Below are 19544 nucleotides of genomic sequence, written 5' to 3'. Positions count from 1 at the left end.
AGTAATTTCATTGGCTTAAATAATGTCGAGACGAGCATTTGCACCGTAACCATTTATTAACACATTACTATTTACAATTTATATATACGTACGAGTGAGCGGACGGGAGAGTGAAGTCCTGGGACGAGAGATAGTGAACGGCGAGAGGTGTTGGTGGTAGAGATTAGGTGAAGAATAAGAAGTTTATTTTTGCAGCCTTTGGGCACTATGCAAGATCGGCCGAATTTCGCGAAACCCGCGATGTTCCCGAGCTCTGGCGGCACCCCTTATGAACGATCCAACAATACGTAATCGTTTAATCCACCCTAGACTTCATTGATTGATTTGTGGGGTTTAACGTTCCAAAACCACCATATCATTATGGGAGACGCCGTAGTGGAAGGCTCCAGAGATTTCGACCACCTGGGGTTCTTTAACGTGCACCGAAAGTTCAGCACACGGGCCTACAACATTTCCGCCTCAATCAGAAAGGCAGCCGCCGCAGCCGGGATTCAAACCCGCAACCTGCGGGTCAGCAGCTGAGTACTTTAGCCATTAGACCACCGCGGCAGTGCTAAATCCACCCTTCAGCACGCTGCGTTTCATTGGTTACGATGAAACAAGTCATCGCGTCAAGAACGGTCGACTAAGTTGGCAGTGTTTTCATACCAGAGGCATCTGCTTTAATTTGTTTGTCAATCCACTGTGTGCAGACGCGCACCGTGTCATGACTGGGTACTGGCAGTGCAACAGACGCCCATCAGCTGAGCTCTCTCAAGTCGTGCTTGTCGGCGAGAACGCAGTCTGCGTCGCACAAGAAGCGGAAACACTGCCGATTAAGTGCACTCCAAGGAACGCGCACAGGCGTGCCAGTGACACACGGTTCGCGTCGCACACGAACGCTGTGAAACGTAATCAGCGTTTCACAAATGCGTGCATTGAGGAGGAGGAGGAGGATACAACTTCATTTGGAAAAAACTCAAAGTAAATGTGGTTTTGCTCCTAGACGTCTGAGAGCCCCCTGGCCGACTTCTCTAGGCAAGCCCGGTGCACCAGCCACAACTGGTCCTCCGAGCCAGTGACCCGAAGAGCGGCCACCCACGAAGAAAGGGAATGGTTAGGTATAGGGTCTACCACAACGGGCTTTGTGCAGTTACACAAGCAGAGGAATAGATCAGCCCGGGGTGCCCCGCAGGTGGTGCAATGTGGTTGGTGAAGAGTGGGGTAAAATAAGTTTGAGAGATAGGGAAACATCAATGCTTTTGCCGGCAGCTGGCACCAAACTGAACTCTGATTAGGGGTGAGGGAGAAGTGGGGGGCAGGGAAATCTCGTCTGCCGTTTCGGTAATACCTCGTAATCAAAGGGTAGGCGCGAATTCCCTCTTGTGGTTTTCTCACGGGTTCGGGTGAGCGAGCTCCCAGGGTCCGAGTGGAAAGACCTCGGACATGTGCACGAACGCGCTCATTCCCAGGGATACACTCATGGCCAGGCACCCACGTGATAGTCACCGGATGGAGAAGTGAAGTAATGTTGCTCAGTATGTGCGAGACTGTCTTTGGTGCTATTTCTTGACGGAAGTATCGATAAGCACTCTCTGCAATAGTGAAATCTGCGGCCACATGCACGACTGCTAGGGCTAGTGCAACCCCCTCAGCCACGTCGGGGTGGGCCGCTTAACGGACGCGGGAATGCTAATGCGCCCGTCTTCTGTCATGGCAGCAGCCGTGGCCGTTCCTTCAAGTGGGCCTACCACAGCATTGACATACAGGACGTCTTCACAATTTTCGTACCGCCGTATGTAATAATCAGTGGGGCTCTTCGATTTTCGACTTCTGGCTACCAGCGGGCTGCCAGAGCCTGCCAGAGCGCGCTCGTTTTTTTTCGGGCTGCTCCGCCCCCCCCCCCCCCCCGCCGCGGCGCACTTCCGGTTGGCGTTCGTTTTTCTCGGGTTGGACATTCTGGTGACCCGCGGGGAGCCCGAGGGTCGCCAGACGCTACCTGGACAATGTAGTCGTGGAAGCTTTCTGGAGGGCTTGGGGCCAGTTTCGGGCTAGCAGACGCGGAAAAGGTACGATGCGTGCTCGGTGCCATCTTTGGGAGGACTCGATGGATTGTAATGTGGGCGCTTGAGGACTGCGCCTTCGCTTGTGATTACGTGTGGCGTTATCTTCTAAAGCCTGTTCCGCCTTGCGAGATGAGGCGATTACGAGTGGCGGCGAGTGTTTGAAGCACTGTTTATCGGATTTGTTATGTTTCCCGTGAAGCTTCCTCCTGTGAACAACGCGGTCAACTGTTGCCTGTTTAATGCGTCGTGCATATGCCTTATAAATTACGTACGCAGTACACGTTTGTACGCACGCAGGCAATTTCGGAGTTAACTTTTTTAGTAGTCGTTTGTGAACCTGTGCCTGCTTTCTGTGCACTTAGCGAAGACGATTGTGATCTAACTAGCTTGCTCTCTTGTAAGTTTGCGTACGTGAACCTCTTAGAACCTTTGTCCTGACTACTATATTGATCTTCGATGGTGATAGAAGGCCCTAGATCGCGGCTGTTGGTGATCCTCGCTGGTCGCGAACAGCGTGCGAACCCATTTTTATCTATGAGCCAGCATATGTGGTATAATATACAATACGGCGCGTAAGAAAAAAAAGGGAGAATGAATTCAGAAATGTATATATCCTTTCGTGGCCCATTTAATCGTTGGCTTTGTCTTTTTTCACCTCTTCGTAATAATGCCGCGCAATACGTAATACAACCTAGTAGGTCGAATCAAAGCTGATATACATGACATTCATTAAGTGTCACTTAGGACTGGAAAATAGGCCAAGGCAAGTTCTAAAAATGGGTCGATAACGTGTCATGCAAATGTTTATTTTATATTAGACGTGCACTCGTGGTACCGATACCTGCGCATATCATAAATATTAGACAAAAACTTAAGTTGGTCAACGTGTGTTTGTGACGTATGATACGCGATAGCTGAGAAGGTATATATCTCAAGCTCTTTTGGGGACACGATCACTTTCGTGTCACTTTGGGTCGTGTTGTGCAGTGACTGATACGTGTACTAAAGGGACGTGAGCTTTTAAAGCCGTCACTGTCACGGCAGTTTACTTTGCATCGTTCTCAAGGCAGCGTGCGCCAGCTGGCTGTTTTGTTCGCGGACGCGGCGAGTGATCGTGTAAGCGTACGAAGTCGTATCCCAAATGCGTACGCTCGAAGACATTATTTCAGCTTTTTGGCGAGCTTAGCTACGTATTTCTAAGCGGACAATGCAGAAAAAAATTGCCCGCAGCTTCCCTCGGGGGAACACTGAGGAGGATGCGGAGCATATAATTGGTTAACGGGGTGTTAAAGTGCGACTTACTTGGGTCGATGGCTAAATTGGTTAACGTGGTTGTGAAATGGGGTGTTAAATTGCGACTTACTTGGGTCGATGGCTAAATTGGTTAACGTGGTTGTAGGAGGGGGTGTTAAATGAGTGAACACGTACACACGTATGCGAAAGGGCGGCGCTGGCCGAAGGGACGTCGATCATTGTGTTTGTGGATTCGTTGGAATTCATTTCACCGCGACCTTGGACGTCGACGCGCCGTACAAACCAACCGACGAGCGGCAACTGAGCGAGCGAGCGCCGACCTTGAGTATATATACAGCGCGACGGCGCATGCACTGTCAGCTGTCGAATGTTCGAGAAGGGGGAGAAGCGCAACGGCGCATGCGCGCGCGTCAGCTGCCGATGTTCTCGAAGCGTGACGGCGCATGCGCGCTACATTATACACCTAGCGAATGTTCGTGAAGAGGAGAAGCGCACGCGGTGTGTAGAGGAGGAAGGGTGCACAGATGGTGGAGGAGTGAAGTGCGCGCGGTGTGTAGAGGAGGAAGGGATGCACAGATGGTGGAAGAAGGAGGAGGAAGCTTGCGGACGGCGCCGCACTACAAGCCTCGAGTATTAGATGCTCCGCATCTAAAAAAAACAACATACACGCGGCGCATTGTTTTGTTTGCTGCCATGACGGTAGAGTTTGTTTACGTTTACGCGGGCTGTCCCGCGTTCGCTTTTCCGACCTTCGGGCTGTCGCCGGGCGGGCGCGCATCCAGCTTACGTCATTTCCTATCAGAACCGGATGCAGCGGTAGCTCTCGGGGAGAACCAACCCAGGAATGCGAAAATCGAAGAGCCCTAGTGTGTGCCTTGCGTCGGCCCGGATGGCGTTGTGAATTCATGTTGCGCGGCAATGGTTTGAGTTGCGCATGTGTGCCGTGACCCTTATTGAAATAGGCGATCATGCTTCTTCGTTACGCATCGTGTCGCTTGATTCGAGCCCCAGGATTCGGAGCAGGTTTTGCCCTGTAGGTGTCCGAGAAAGGCGCCGGAGCTGATTGCTTCTCTGTGCCTCTAATATTTCTTGCACTGTATTATACAGACCAGTCTCTAGGAGGAGAGTAGTTTTGGTGCGCCTCGGCAACCTCAATGCGGTATTCACCGCCCGCCTGATTACACAGTTAGCCCGTTCCATTTGCATTTGTGTGAGGTGGTGATACGGAAGATAGTAGGCAAAGCGACTTACCACCAAAACTTCAACAATTTGCATGGTGTCCTTTTCAGATAGACCACGATTGCGCGACGCAATCCGGTGGACCAGCCCTGACATTTGTTTTATCTGCGTATCAAGAATGTTCAAGGTGTCGTTTGCGTCTAAGTTTGATTGTATGTGTAGACCCAGTACCCTGATTTTATGTACTTTTGGCACAGGTTGATCATGCACGTGCAGGTCAACGCTTGGGTCGTGCATGCGGGGTTTAATTGTAATTCCGACTTTATGGCAAACAGTGGAGACCCATTTTACTGTTATGCCGCTCGATGACGTTGATGGCAGTTTGTAGAACGTCTTGTGCCTTCCCAATAGAGCCATGGCGCACCCACAAAGTTATATCATGGGCGTAAAATGCATGCTGTAATATAGGAATATCAGCGAGCTCCAAGGCCAATGGGGCCAAGGCTACATTGAATAAGAGTGGCGATAAGACAGGTGCCCCTTTTTGGGATGGAAAAAGTGGTGGTTGTGAGTGCACCTAATCTAACCTCGGCGGTGCGCTTTTCCGCAAAATATTTGACATAGAGCCAGGTCCTGTGACCACAGCCAGTTGTGGCCAATGTCCTGAGAATGTGTTAGTGACCTACGTTGTTGAAAGTCTTTTGTGTGTCTAATGCGAGAATGGCTCTGGTTTGGGCTGTCTGCCGTTTGGGATGAAATAGAGTCTTTTTGACATGCAGGAGGACATCCTGGGCCGATAGGTTGGGGCGAAAGCCAAACTGGGTGTTGGAAAAAATTTCTAGCTTCTAAATTTGGCTGTGGTCGACGGAGAACAACATGCTCAAAAAGTTTCCTACATAGCTCGTGAGCGAGATGGGTCGTAAATTTTTGAGAAGTAGTGACTTGCCTGATATCGAATTAGATTATTCTGTGCGTGTTTCCAAACACAGGGCAGTGTGCCCTTGCTCAAGTGTTCGTTAAAGAGATCCATGAGCTCCTGTACAGACACGTCATCTAAGTTTCGGAGGACCTTGTATGCTATATGATCCGGCCCTGGTGCAGTGCCCCAGGTAATACAAGCAAGTGCCTGTTTTACCTGTGCAAGCGTGATATCTGCATACAAGTTTTCATCTGGATCAGGGGGTGTTAAAGGGAGTGTGTTCGGATCTGCCGGTAGAGGCTGAAGAATGTAAAGGTTTTTTATGTGTGTCATTGCGGTAAAAACGGTGCCCTGGAGAGAGTTCGTCATGCTTTGCCGTAGAAGATCGGTGTGCGGGGCCAATTTAGCATTGTAGGGTGCGCGAGAATCATCATGATAGTGATAGCGGTGAAACCATGAAGCTCGCGTATGCGCGTGCTCGTGCACGGACCTCGTGGAAAGCTCTCGAGCCATGGGGACAGCTCGGCGAACCTCACAGTGCAGAGCGCAAGGACAAGTTCGGGCCACGCCCCGACTGCTCGTTCTGACCCTCCGTGTCCGGGCCTCGTCTCGGCGTTGAAGTCCTCGGGTGCGTCCTGGACTGGGCATCGCCCCACCTCACTCCCGGGTTGGTCTCAAGCAACGTTCTTCACAGCCAGCTGCTACTCTGGTCTCTGAGCGAGACGCTGTCACAGGTCTGTTCGCGGCAATCGGCGGTACGCTGTTCTCGGTGTGAGTACAGGCAAGCCGAGGCGTTCACCACCGTACTGGGATGCCCCTGGCGGTTATCTTCTAGGCCGGGCCCCGCCTCAGTACGAACTCCGCAAGCATAAGGCACACCAACTCCTGACTACGAGAGAGCTCCAGGTTAATCGCAACGTTCACGCTCCAAGAATAGAACGTGAGTGGACGAACTAGAACATTAACTTCCCTTCCGCGTAAGACGGTGAACGCGTGTACATATGCGTGAGTTTATGTAGTGTGTATTCCCTTGTCCGTCTTCGAGTATATTAAAGTCTCTTGTTGTCCTCGAGCGTCCTCTGTCCTCATTTGGCTAACCTGCGCCCACAGTTGCCCACAAGTTTTGGCGAGCCTTGCCAGGATAGATCGGCCTTACCTTCTTGCCCAGAGCCAGACGGGCGAGACGAACCGATGGATTTAGAGAAATTGCACGTGATCGGAACGGACATGAGTTTAACGGGATCAGCACTACAGGAATGAGTTGACGCGGAGCGCGTTATCGAAAGGAACTTTCGCGTGCAAGTTTGCGACGAGCAGCGAAAAAAGATAGCGTTGGAGGAAAGATGGCTGCAAGCCTAGGAGCACGTTTTGCAGTTGGAGCTAAAGTTGCAAGAGCAGACGACTGATTCGAACGTGGGAGAGAGAGGGCAACCGGTAAGAGACGACGCAGAGTCCCTAGCTGTAATGGATAGCTGTGGCCCGCACAAGCTATTGCCACTATTCAGTGAGATGCGAGATGACCACGACGCATATCTGCAGCGTTTTGAGCTCGTCGCGGTGTCTCAGGAGTAGCCTCGGAGCAAATGAGCCTTCTCGCTCAGCTTGTGCCTGACGGGAGAGGCGTTATCTGTGATTAGTCGACTTGACTCTGCTTTCGCCACCGACTATGATCAGGTGAAGGCAACTTTGCTGTTACGATTCTGGTATACGGCTGAAGGATACGGCGAGAAATTTCAAAAGGCGAGACCAGAGGACTAGGAGACGGGGCTCCAATATGCTTCTCGCATAGCAGGTCATTTCGACCGTTTGATGGAGCTGGAAAATCTCGAGAAAACATATGATGCTCTTCGTGGCGTAATGATTTCAGAACAATTCATGAAGGGATTCTCACCCACCCTGAGCGTATTTCTGAAGGAGAGGAACTGCAAGAAATTGCACTCTTTAGCGCAGAACGCAGATTGCTTTCTGGAAGCCCATGATTTGTCCAATTTGGGCAAGGAGAAGCTGTACAAAGAGAGCGCAGCAGATGCTCGTAAGGCAGAAACTGCTAAGCGCCAGTTCAAGGGCCAAAGTCCGTGTTTTTTGTGCAATAAGACAGGGCACCATGCGTATGAATGTTGGTCTCGGGCAAGAAATCACCAGTCAGCAACAGGCTGGTCGAGTGGCAGGAACGGTTCGTCTGCGGAGACAACTCGAACCCAGGAACAGCGGTTGGCGTCGTGCATGCTGTCACCCAAACAAGTAGACAACGCTGACACACCGGAGAAACCGGATGAAGGGTGCGTCGTACTCCAGACTGGGGAGACTATCCCAGTCGTGAATACGACGTCGACGCCTACCCTAACTGTGGCTTATGTCGAAACTCTGCCTGTAGTGAGAGGATTGCTTGAGGGCAAAGCTGTATCTGTACTTCGAGATACAGGATGCAACACAGTAGTAGCACGAAAAATCTTGCCCGGAAGGGGCGTTTGCGGGCAGAAGAAGTCTGGTTTTCCTGCTCAATATAACAGTGCACTACTTGCCGGAGACGATAGTTTATATTGACACAGCGTTCTTTACCGGTGTCGTGCGAGTTAAATGCGTGAAGAATCCTCTATACGATGTCGTGCTAGGCAACATCGAAGGTACCTGATCTACTGAGCTAGAATATTCGCACAAGCCTCAGCAGCATCATGAGAGGCATCGTGATTGCGACGGAGGGAAGGTCGTCAGAAAATTCGCTAACTCGCCCGTGCCCATTAGCGCGGACGACACGCAAAGCGGTGTCGGAAACGATTCAGGCTGCTTACCGATGACAGCAGAGACAACATGCACACCTCATGGACACGCAGATTAAGTACCACTGGGTGATAGTGCTGCAGCAGTGAAAGAAACACGTGCCACAACCAGGCTACCTGATCTGAAAGCCGCTGCCACAATCGCAGATAAAGTGACGCTTAAGGAATACCAAAGAAATGGACCATCTTTACGGGATCGTTATGAGAGTCTTGGTAAAAAGTTGATTGTAAGGAATCGCGAAACCTGCTTCTTCCTTGTCGACGGTATCTTGTATCGGAAGCACAAGTTACCCTCGTAGAAGGAACTCTAGCAACGGTCGTACCGAGACAGCTATGAGAGACTGTGCTCAAACTAGCCCATGAAGGTATCCTCGCTGGACACCAAGATATAATGCCGAACAACTGACCGTATTATTACCGAATTCTTCTGGCCAAGGGTTCAATCAGAGAACAAGAGGTGCTGAAGTCCCGCGATATCTGTCAGCAGACTGTCCCCCGCCATTTGGTTGGTCGGGCTCCGCTAGGTACCATGCCAATCATTGAGACCCCGTTTTCACGTTTGGGCATCGACATCGTCGGCCCTTTGTGACCGACATCTTCCAAGGGCAACAGGTACATTCTAACCATGGTGGATTTTGCAACAAGATATCCAGATGCCATCGCACTTCCTTCGAGTGAAAGCAAGGTCGTTGCAAAGGGACTAATGGAAATGTGGTCGCGAGTTGGTCTACGACGCGAAATCGTAAATGACCGCGGGACAAGCTTCATGTCGTCGGTTATGAAAGAGTTCAGCCGGCTACTATCTATAAGGCATTTACCGACAACCCCTTACCATTCGATGGCAAACGGGTTAGTGGAGTGATTCAACGGCACGTTGAAGCAAATGCTCCGCCGAATGAGTCAGGAAAGCCCGAAAAATTGGGACCGCTACCTCGGCCCCCTCCTTGTCGCGTATCTAGAGATTTCACAAAGGAGTACCGAATTATCGTCTTTCGAGTTACTCTACGGCCGATGCGTTCGCGGCCCTATGACGATATTGAGATACTTGTAGACTAACCCAAAGTTGGATGACGCGACCAAGTCAGCCTACAAATACATCGTAGAATTGCGGGAACGACTGCAACAAACCTGTGAAATAGCATTTCAGGACCTTGCGAAGGCACATGTTCGTCAGAAGACTTATTATGAACGCAAGGCGAAGGAGTGGGACTTAAGTGTGGGTGACAAAGTTCTCGTGCTGCTACCCGCCGATCACAACAAACTGATACTAACATGGAAGGGCCCCTTTACTGTGATATACAAGAAGCGCCCGTTGGATTATGCTGTGGACCTCGGTCACAGAACAACTGTCTTCCACATCGACATACTCAAAAAGTGCGAGCTGCCGAACGCCCCAGGCACGTCAACGATGACAGCTGCTGCTGTAACGTGAATCCATCAAATGGAAATCGAAGGCGCAGAGAATTTATTACATGCGCTACTTGCACAAACCCAGAGTTGGTAGGATGTGGCTGTAGCATCTAGCCTTACTACAGAACAAAAATTACGGCATATTCACGGGGTGAATGATGATGAAGGGGCGAAGCTCCGGAGGGATTCATCGGTAAACTGTGAATCTTCCGTGTAATTCGCCCAGTCGATTATCATGTAAAGACGTGAGAAACGCTGTGTGTGTATATACGCAAATCAACTTTTATTTGTTCTTAGGCGATGGATGGCTTGCGATGTCCCTTGCCTCGCGCGCTCGCACATCGGGATTCTGTCTGCGAGCGCGCGCTGCTGCCGCCTTGCGCTCTCTCCGCTGTGCAGCCTTATCCATCCGGCGACTTCGAGCGCGCGCCAACAGCGAACGGATTTTATTACACCGCTTCCCCTAGCGTACGTCGCCGCACTAAATCGAACGATTGCCTTCAACCAATGACACGCGCCATATGTGACATCATTCCTATTTTATAAGATCTCGCGTCTTTCATCAACTACAAGTACCGCTTTCTAGTTTATAACTTCTTGCATCTTTTCATCATCAGCTACAAGTACCACCATCTAGTAAACACTACAAGAACTAAACGAGAGGTGGCTCAATACAGGAGACGGTACCGCCATCTAGTGAACACTGCAAGAACTAAACTAGAGGTGGCTACATACAGGGGACGGTACCGCCATCTAGTAAACACTGCAAGAACTAAACTAGAGGTGGCTACATACAGGCTACAGGGGACGCACAGCCCAAGCCCTAAGGAGCTTCGCCCCTAAGAAAACCAAGTAAACGAGCTTCTTTTCGCGTACCACGACATATTTTCTGATTTACCGGGAAAGAATCATGTCGTGGAGTGCCAGCTGAAATTGACCACCGTTCAGCCCATATATGTCCGACAATACCCCATACCTTTTGATGTTAAGGAAGCTATTGAGAAAGAGATCTAGGAAAAATTACGGCTGGGCATAATAGAAAAGCCTACATTCGCTTATAAAGCACCGATGGCGGTTGTCAAGAAAAAGGATGGCACAATGTGCATGTGCATCGATTTTCGTCAACTTGACAATGTGGTTGTTCCGGATGCGGCACCAATTTCTCGCGCTGACATAATGTTTGCACGACTTATTGGGCGTCAATACTTCTTGAAGTTTGACTTCACAAAGGGATATTGGCAGGTACCAATGGCCAGTACGTTAAAATAAGTTACAGCATTTTGCTGCAACTTGGGCCTATACCAATTTCTGGTTATGCCTTTTGGCATAAAGACTGCACCTGCCGTGTTCAACCGATTGACGCGAGAAGTCGTCGGTGACATTCGCAATGTCTATTACTACTTTCATGATGTTCTTGTTGCGACCGCAACATGGGAGGAACACATGGTCACATTACGCCATGTATTTCAGCATGTGCGCGAGGCACGTTTAACTATTAAGCCGAAGAAGAGCGAGATAGGTTCCCCGACGACTACCTTCCTTGGTCACGTTGTGGGGCAAGGTTTGCTACAACCACAGAAGGACACAACAGACAAAATTGTGTCAGCGAAACGGCCGGAAAGTAAGAAAAAGCTCCGAGCTTTTCTCCGTCTTGCCGGCTACTACAGAGAATTTGTGCCCAACTATGCCGAGCTTTCACATCCACTTACCAAGCTCACGAAGAAAGGACGTCCTAATAAGCTGGACTGGTGCGACAAGCATCCGGCTGCATTTCAAGAGCTCAAGGTCAAACCAACCCATACTGAAAGCACCCAACCTCGAAAGGCTTTTCGTGTTGCGCACTGATGCGTCATCACGGAGTTTGGGAGCTGTCCTCCTACAAACCACAATGGTCTCTTGCATCCAGTGTCCTACGCTAGTAGAAAGCTGTTACCTCATGAAGTGGCATATTCTACAATTGAGAGAGAATGCCTCGCCATCGTGTGGGGTGTCCAGAAATGTTATGTGTACCTATGACGCTACGATGAATGGGAGACGTGGCCTGACTCATACGCCTTGTTTATTACATTCTCTGACTTCTTTCTTCTCTACCTCTACTAACCATCACTTGATACGTCACACGATTTCCTGTAACGTAAGAAGGTAGCGATCGTTGGTAGAAGTAGATGAGGAAGAATTCAGAAAAAAATAAACATGGCGTATGAGCCAGGCCACGTCACCCATTCATCATAGCATCACACGAGTCGGCGGGATGGAGACCTGCCTGCCCCTTCATCAGTCACTCATCATCGACGCAGTTCCCCAGAAGGCGCCTTGACCGTACATTGACTACCGAATCATCGCCTAGGAGAATAACGACCAGCACCATGACAGAATCATCGGATGACCTCGACATCCCCAAGTACACCGGATCAGCGGACGATGGACCCGTACAGGACTGGTTCAACGTGTTCGAACTCCACGCTACCGCTGCATCTTGGTAGGAACGGGAGATGGTTACGAACTTCAGCGACTACGTCACCTGTGAGGCATTCAAATTTTACCTAATTCACATATTCCAGAATGACGAGTCATGGCAAAAATCAAAGAGGAGGTGATTACCCGTTTTAATGACTATGACCAAGAGTTACTCATTGCCAACCATCTAGAGACAACTGCACACTATCGTCAATTTCCTAAGCCGTCCTCAGGCATTCGAAAGTCCAGCGCGAATCGACAAGTGCCTCAAGACGAAGTGGCACATGCGTTTACCTACAGAAGGCCATACGTATATTGGGAAAAACCCAACCGTCAAGCGCAGCTCCCTTGTGCACGAAAGTCGGCATTTCCAAAGTCGTGGCTTCAGCATATGGCACGAGACGTTGCTCAACCACCTGATGCCCTTCACCCTTCGTCTCGCATACGTGGTCCACCACCTGTGTTTTCGTCACGCGGTTCTTCAAGTGCTCCTAACGCTCCCCACTTGCCTTATAAGGATGACTTGCTCATGGTAGACCAGCTGACGCATGGAGAAAATACCGTACAGCGCCATGACTACTCGAAGAGTGAAAATCCTGGTTTTACATCACTTGGCCCTTTCATCGCTCACAACGCTCACCTCATGCCTCACTCGCCCACTACGGTTGGGATAGAGCTGCAGAACTCCGAATATACTCAGCCAAGCCCAGGGCCAACCGTCCTCATTCATGCATCCGAACAGCTTATCTTTCAAGGTGCGGACACAGAGAAACAGCCCCAAGTAAAATCTGGCCAAATTATTCTTTTCGCAGTGTCGCCGTCGAGTTCCCAGCCACCTGAGACCCCAATCAACACAGGAGGCTCGGAAGGATCAACTTTCAAGCACTTCCCTGTGCCAGGAACGTCCATTAAGAATGTCGTTGCAAGAGTCTCAGCAGATTTTTTCTGTCAATTCTGGCACGCTATCTCCATTGCCTGACACGCATCGTGAAACCCTAACAAGTATCGACTATTTGCTGCTCACATCAACCTATAAAGAAAAGCGGGTTCATGTTTCTAAAGGAAGTTCAACTCGACAGATAGTGCAACATAAGCAATGCCAACAAAAGCAACAAGGAGAGGCCCAGCAGCTAAAACGGCCACACCAACGATGTCAACGATGAACTAAAGCGACATCGCAAGCATACTTGCGGCGTGAACAACGACCACCACAACCATCACCGCCACCACGACGACCACTACAGAAAAGACTGATTCCGCATTTCAGCCGTCTTCACAGAAAGAAAAGTCCAGGCACTTTTCTGCACCAGCGTTCAAGATTGCGCCTTCGGTCTGAACATCTGCGCCATCGCTATAGAAAACTCCCTAAACGCCACAAAACAACCGCTTGTACTCTGCAGGAACACAAGCAGCGCCCAATCAGCCACGATCAACGGGCATGCAAACTGCATGCACTGCATTTGTGTCACTCACGACGAAAAATGCGACGCCAACGAAACGGTCGATTTTGCAAGGCAATCCAGCGTTCATTCCTCCAAAGAACGCTGGCTGCGTTTCCGTCGGTTTCCACGCCCAAAGCATGCTTATGTCGTCCAGAGCGTAACAGCCAGCCTCGCCCACCAGAGCCGTACTTGATAACCCTGGATTGCTGCCCTCTCCTGTGAAGTCTGTGCGATCTTACGGAACTTCAATGTGATGTGGAACTACAGCCCATTTAGGCATTTTTTGTGCTACAGAATTGCTTGTTTATCATGTATTGTAATGTGTAATGCGAGCATTCTTTCGGGGTGAGGGAGAATCCTGTAACGTAAGAAGGTAGCGATTGTTGGTAGAAGTAGATGAGGAAGAAGTCAGACAGGAATAAACATGGCGTATGAGCCAGGCCACGTCGCCCATTCATCATAGCGTCACACGATCTATGGCAGGCCTTCATATTGCAATCGGACCACCAGCCACTCAAATACATCGACTCTGCCCGACAAATCAATGCACAAGAGCTACGCTGGAGCCTACTCTTGATGGACTACGACTTCCGCGTAGAATAAATTCAGGGCTCAGATAATGTCGGTGCTGACTATCTTAGCCGCACATCTCCTACTACTGACTAGGCTGTCCGATTACTCATATAGACACACCAAGAACTCTTGACGTGAGTATTACGTTGCCAACTCTATGAACATGCCTACCCTTCTTTTCCCATCGTTTCGCTGTTCTTGAACAGGGGGGGGGGGGGAAGATGTGGTAAAAACGGCGCTCTGGAGAGTGTGCGTCATGCTTTGACGTAGAAGATCGGTGTGCGGGGCCGATTTATTTATGATCAGTGCGCGGGGCCGATTTAGCATTGCAGGGTGCGCGGGAGTCATCATCATGGTGACAGCGGTGAAACTATGAAGCTCGCCTATACGCGTGCTCGTGCGCGGACCTCGTGGAAAGCTCCCGAGCCACGGGAACAGCTAGGCAAACCTCAGAGAGCAGAGCGCAAGAACATGTTCGGGCCATGCCCCGACTGCTCGTTCTGACCCTCCGTGTCCGGGCCTCGTCTCGGCGTTGAAGTCCTCGGGTGCGTCCTGGACTGGGCATTGCGCCACCTCACCCCCGGGTTCATCTGAAGCAACGTTCTTCTCAGCCAGCTGCTTCTCTGGTCTCGGAGTGAGACGCTGTCCCAGGTCTGTTCGCGGCAGTCGGCGGTATGCTGTTCTCGGTGGGAGTACAGGCAAGCCGAGGCGTTCACCACCGTACTGGGATGCCCCTGGCAGTTATCTTCTAGGCCGGGTCCCGCCTCGGTACAAAATCCACAAGCACAAAGCACACCGCCTCCTGACTACGAGAGAGCTCCAGGTCAATCACAACGTTGATGCTCCAAGAGTAGAACGTGAGTGGACGAACTAGAACATTATCTTCCCTTCCGCGTAAGACCGTGAACGCGTGTACATATGTGTGATTTTATGTAGTGGGTATTCCCTTGTCCGTCTTCGTGTATATAAAAGTCTCTTGTTGTCCTCGAGCGTACTCTGTCTTCATCTGGCTATCCTGTGCCCACAGTTGTCCACAGTCATAATGTCTGTGCCTTTTTGCTCTTCTAGGTAAATGAGCCGTTGGGTAGGGGTGTGAATGTGGTTTTTCGTCGACGTGGGATCTATAAGGGCCCTTAGAATGTTCCATGTACGTTTTTTGCCAAGTGTTCCTTTCAGTGTCCCACAAAAGTTTTCCCAATTGGCTTTCGCTAACTGGGTGGCATATTGTGCAGCCTCCTCTGTGGCTGCAGCGATACGTAGGCGAAGTTTGTGGTATAGTTTCTGACGCTTGCATTGTTTACAAAGGCTTCATCGGATGTCGCACACACGGAGGAGACGGGGGTCAACTTGAGGTGCATTTTGCGTCTTCTCATTGTTTTTACCAGCCCTATCAACAGCATCCTGTATCCTTTGAGTCTAGGACTCTATAGATTGCAGAGTGGTATCCTCCGCGGCGATATATGTGCGGAGTTTATCCCAGTCAACGAGGGTCTGCATTTTAGGTCGGAAAATTTTGGAATTTCGCGTTATGACAGTTCGAATCACATGGTGGTCGCTACCTAATGTATCCGGCAAAACCTCATGTGTTTTTACTAATACATTTGCACTCATCATCGTGAGGTAAGGCGTGGTATCCCTGGCAGTGCTAGTGCCTACTCTTGTTGGCACAGTAGGATTAGTGATTAATGTAAGTGCGTGGTGCATCATGGCGTTATGTACAAAGTTCTATTTCGGTGAGTTACTTATGTACCCCATGCCGTATGTCGTGCATTAATGTCACCTACTATAATGCGTTGTGTGGATCGCGTTTCACCAAGAACTTCTGGTATGCCGGTGGCCTTAACTCTAGGGGTGCTGTATATGTTGATTACCAAGAGTCCCTCACTCTATGTGTGATTTGGCGGGATTACCTCAAGAGTGGTGTGCTCGGTTCCTTTCTCTGAAGAGCTTCTCGTAGGGGTCTAATCTATGACTGGAAGAGTTTTATGAATAAGAATAGTGGTGCGCGATGTTACCAAGCCACCTGATATTCTTGCTGGAGGAAGGCACACATCCCGTCTCCTGCAGAGCCACTATATGAGGTGGCACAGCGGAGTGTTGAATGTAGGCGGCCCATTGAGAGTGTTTCTTTCTGATGCTTCCACAATTCCACTGCCATATGTTGATATAGGATGAATTATGCTTTCCTGCTGGAGAATGCAAACCTGCTCTTCCTGGATTTTGTCTATTACTAGAATTCGCCATGCTGGGTCGTTGTAGGAGTGGAAACTCGATTGTGGGATATTCTCCTGCTCCGTAATCCGAGAGGAAGCGGCGGCAGATTTGCGTTGTTTATGCTTACGGGTTGATGATGATTGAGCTTCCATATTGTACAGGTCATTCATTGCAGCCTCAATTTTTTCCATTCGGTGACTAAACCTGGTCTCCATTCGCTAAGGGCCTGTTCTTGTTCTTTATTCAGTTTTGTTTTAACAGCCTCGAAGCTATCACTTACGAACTTTAGAACTAGTTGTGTGATGCCTTGAGTGATTTTTGGGGTTTAGAAATACTGGGCACATGTCTGTTGAACGAGGGCTGCTGAATGAGGTAGTGGTAATTGTGAAGGATTTTGGGGGGCTTACTCAATGGATGATTTACCAGGGTCGGCCAGGGGGTCCTGCCGTCGCTGTAGATGCGACTGTGGGGCTTGATATAGGTGACCTCCTGCAGCCAAGCCAGATGAACTTGAGGTCGCTGCCCTGGCCTCCAAGCCAGGTGCATGGGTGAGCTCTCGTAGCTGGAGTGCTGGCAACGCAATGTAGCTTTTTGCACTGCATTGCGAAGAAGGCGGTTGGTAGTTCCTGGATGAATGCGTGGATGCTTAGATCGGTGCAAGTGCTTGGGGTTGAATAGGTTGCGAGGTCTGCTTTCCATGCTTTGGGCTTTTTGCGCGCTTGGATCGAGCACTCCTACCGTGGCCTTAGCTGCTGGCGTGCTGAGAACTGCTGCGAGGTTGGTTGTTTTGTGGCAACTGTTCAGAAAGTTGTCTCAGTAGAGGGTCATTAGGCTTTTTTAGGAGCTGGCGTTCATCTCACGGAACACGGGGCCCAGGTCTCCTTTGTCGGGCTGGGAAACCTAGGTCGATGGTGGGATGCTTGTCAGAACCACATGTTAGACAGCGCGGGACGCAACCATCATGGTGTTCGCTTGGGTTGAGAATGCCGCAATTTCCACACCGGCGTTCCTGTGGATATTTATTTATTTATTTATTAGAATACCCTCAGGGCCCGTAGGGCATTACAGAGGGGGTGGGTGCAACATATATGACGCACAAGAAAAAAGACAAAATAAAGAAACAAGTATCAGATGCGCAAATCAGAAAGGCAACATAAGTCAACTAAAAATGTATAAGAATTCAAGCACATACAAGACAAAGATAGATAATGGAAACTGCGTATAGTTACAAGCATTGCTGAGAAATTGCAGTCTTGACTAACAAAGGGTCTGTTATTGATACAACGGAAGAGGGAAGGTGGTTCCAATCAGCGGCTGTTTTCGGTAAGAAGGCTGCTGAAAAGAATTTGGTGCGGCAAAACGGAATGGCAACCTTATGCTGATGATCAATGCGCGATGAGTGGTATGACGGTTGTGAAATGAGGTCTCGCTTCATTGATGGATTGTGAAAAAATATCTTATGAAAAAAATGCAGTCGCGCCAGTTTCCTCCGGACAGTTAAATTGGGTAGGTCAAGGTTAGATTTCATTTCTGATATGCTAGCAGTACGGGAATAATTAGAACAAATGAACCAAACTGAGCGGTTCTGAACAGATTCTAACGCGTTAATTAAATTTTGCTGCACGGGATCCCATATAGCGGACGCGTACTCAAGCTTTGGGCGAATTAGTGATCGGTTTAATAGAATTTTGAGGGACAGCGGAGCGCGAGAAAAGTTGCGGCGTAAGTATCCTAGCGTTCGGTTAGCGTTATTACAGATGTAGGTAACATGCGTGTGCCAAGATAGATTGTTGGTAATGTAAACGCCGAGGTACTTATATGAAGAGACATGCTGGAGGGGAACGGCGTTAATTCTGTAGGTACAGGGGGGAGAAATAGATCGCCGGGTTATTGACATGCATTTAGATTTGTTAGAGTTGAGAGTCATAAGCCATTTATTGCACCAGGTTGAGACAGTGTCAAGGTCTGACTGTAGAAATTGGTTATCATAATCATTGTTTATTTCGCGGTAAATTACACAATCATCTGCAAATAACCTTATAGCGGAGTTAATGCTGTCTGGGAGATCATTATTATATATAAGAAAGAGTAAAGGGCCTAATACGGAACCTTGGGGTACGCCGGATGTTACTTTAGAAAGAGGTGAGTTATAGCCATTAGTTGTTACAAACTGAGTGCGGTTAGTCAGAAAGCATTCAATCCATTTAAGAATGTTCGGGTCAATGTTTAAGGCACTAATTTTCAGGAGGAGTAATTGGTGAGGTACTTTATCGAAAGCTTTTTGAAAGTCAAGAAAAATGCAATGCACAAGTGAGCCGCGATCTAAAGCCGATCCTATGTCATTAGTAAAATAAAGAAGTTGGGTTTCACATGAGTAACTTTTTCGGCAACATGAGCAGATGTCGTGTCGGTGGCAAGTTCTGAGGCAGCAGCGGCACACTTGGGTGACTGGTCGGAAAGGTCTGCATTGAAATTCCACGCCTTGGAAGTAAACGTATCGAAGAACGTGCTTTCCCTCGAAGAGGCATGCTCCATTCGTCTCGAATGGTTGCACTTGCATAATATTGTTACGGGAAGAAGATTGACCCAGAGGGGTAGTCACCGATGTATTTTCAGCCGGTTAAGCGAGCAGCGCCAGCCACACAGATTATCTCGCGCCAGTCTATCTGCTTTTTTCTTCTTCAGCTCCATGCACTGGCACGTAGCATGACCCCCGGCGGCAGAGGCACCGTCCCGGTGCTCTAAAGGTCGTTATCTGACGCATTATTGTAGGGCTTGATCCGCCAGGCGTGTACGATATCACTGGGCCGCATAGTAGATGATGATGGACAGATGGGGCTGATCTCGTAGGTGACAGGTGTTACTTGACGCAATATACGGTAGGGTCCCGTGTATAGAGACAGAAACTTTTCGGATAGGCCCAGCCGACGATGAGGGGACCAGAGTCTCTATGTTCCGCATCGTACCGGTGGCATTCGTAGGTTTGCGACGCCATCAGCCGAGCGCGAACAAGCTGACGGGCATGATCGGCTCACGCAATCGCGTCGCGGGCATACTCGCTGGTGGACGAGGTGTGAGCTGAGATGACTTGTCCAGTGGTAAAGTCGGCTCTCTTCCGTACAATAAGTTGAACGGCGAAAAGACCGCTGTGTCGTGACGGGATGAATTATACGCGAAAGTTGCCTAGGGTAAGGCAAGGTCCCAGTTTGGGTGGTCGGGCGACACGTACATAGCGAGCATATTTGTTAAAGTGCGGTTAAATCGTTCCGTGAGG

Source organism: Rhipicephalus microplus, unplaced genomic scaffold (assembly GCF_043290135.1).
Source record: "Rhipicephalus microplus isolate Deutch F79 unplaced genomic scaffold, USDA_Rmic scaffold_13, whole genome shotgun sequence".
Taxonomy (NCBI): Eukaryota; Metazoa; Arthropoda; class Arachnida; order Ixodida; family Ixodidae; genus Rhipicephalus; species Rhipicephalus microplus.
The sequence above is the reverse complement of the archived record's forward strand: the minus strand, read 5'-3'. Positions refer to the sequence as shown.